The 1,740-nt window shown below is 45.2% G+C and overlaps 1 pseudogene; it reads right to left on the bottom strand.

Annotated features, from left to right (window-relative positions):
• Nucleotides 1-527: 527 nt before the first annotated feature.
• On the bottom strand, nucleotides 528-593 carry LOC114674752 (U4 spliceosomal RNA; annotated as a pseudogene).
• Between the last annotated feature and the right edge of the window lie 1,147 nt (nucleotides 594-1,740).

Raw genomic sequence — 1,740 nt, 5'->3', positions numbered from 1 at the left:
TTTTATTTCTTGGGCCAGTATAGCTAGAAAGACAAAATGTGGTCTCTAGTGAAAACCAATTGCCCATTCGTTAGAATTTAAGCCCACATTTTGCACTCAGCATTGTGTGAGATTTACAAGATCCATCAGGGATAATTGCTGCCTTTTGGAAATTTGCACTGTGAAAGAGAAAGCATGTAAGTATAAATAGGGAACATAGGTATCTGAAAAAATTTAAACTGCCCTTTGGCAGCTGTCCATTGTCACCAGAGAGGAGAGATTGCGTGATGTTTCCCCAGAGGCCTCACATGGTGGCCCGTCATCCCTTGGCAACTTTGCCAGGCCCAGCTCAGCCCACAAGCTTGGAAATTTAATTTTGCCCCTGTCCCTTAGAGGCAGGCTTATATTAAAGAAGCTCAAAGAACTGATAGTAAAAGGCTGAACACCAACTTACTTATTCATTTGAGAAATTATTAAGGAAACAGAAGACTCACATTTGTATGACCAGTGGATTTTCTGACTACTGAGGGACTTAAGAAGCAGGCCTGCTCAGTTAGCAATAATCATGCCTTGGATAAACCTCACTGGCCATGATACTGCCACTTCACAAAGCTGCCAGCCTGCTCAGGATGTGAAGGCTGTTGAGGTGGGTAAAATCAGAACAATGGAAATTGATCAGACAAGGATTTGATGGCATCCCGCTGAGCTCCCCTGAGCATCCATCTCCTGTTGGGGATGGCCAAGAACTCACTTTGAGACCAAAATGCCCACGGAGGAGTGCCCCGTGGAGATGAGACACATACTGAACTGCATTGGTGAAGTAGGTTCTTATTATTATGGGGTCCAAAAGGAAAACATACAAAGGTGACTGGCCTCAAGGGGAAATAGCTATTGGTGGAAGAAAGAGAAATTGTTTTTATAACCTTCTTTCAAATGTTGGGCTGAATTCTATTCCTGATATTGCTGGCTAATAATCATGTCAATGGTAAATCCCCTCACGTGTTGATGCCTTAGTTTCTCCATCTAGGAATGAGATCTATATACTACCTTTCCTCTTCTGCTTGCTCAGGAGTGTAAGGTACAAAGAGGAGTTGCTTATACTATTACAGTAGGTAGCTAGTTAGGCATGAGTAGGGCAGGAGAGGGCTCCCCCCCACCCACCAGGAATGTCAGGCGACCATCAGGTGATGGTCCAGCAGTTGTCACACTTGCCTCTCTAAAATGATAGTTGGTGGCAGCCGGTGCCAGGGAAAGGCAGTTTCCCCATAGATAAAAACACCTGAAATTGGTACTCGGTAACTTCCAATAAGATCTCAGGAACTGGGCGAGTGGGCTTGAGCGTGCTCATTAAGAGGCAAAACGGGAGGGCATGACCTTCCCGGGGCATTCCACTGGAAAAGGGAAGAAAGCCTCAGGTAAGCATGCATACAACTCCAGTGAACACACTGAGCATGCTCACCTCCCAAATGCAAACAGGAAACCATGCATGTGAGTGGCTCACCCTAAGGGAAGAACCAAGGGAAAGGGGCGCAAGATGCTGGAAGTGGACCAGCTTATAAAATCCTGGGCTCAAGGTCAAATGGAACACTTGACCTCCGAGATGCCTGCTTGAGCCTCTTCCATGTGCATTTTCCTTTCTTTTGTTCCCCCGCCAACTTTTTTTTTTTTTTTTTTTTTTTTTTTTTTTTTTTTGAGACAAATTCTCACTCTGTTGCCCAGGCTGGAGTGCAGTGGCATGATCTTGGCTCACTGCAACCTTCA

This window comes from Macaca mulatta, chromosome 1, assembly GCF_049350105.2.
Source record: "Macaca mulatta isolate MMU2019108-1 chromosome 1, T2T-MMU8v2.0, whole genome shotgun sequence".
Lineage (NCBI taxonomy): Eukaryota > Metazoa > Chordata > Mammalia > Primates > Cercopithecidae > Macaca > Macaca mulatta.
The sequence above is the reverse complement of the archived record's forward strand: the minus strand, read 5'-3'. Positions and strand labels throughout refer to the sequence as shown.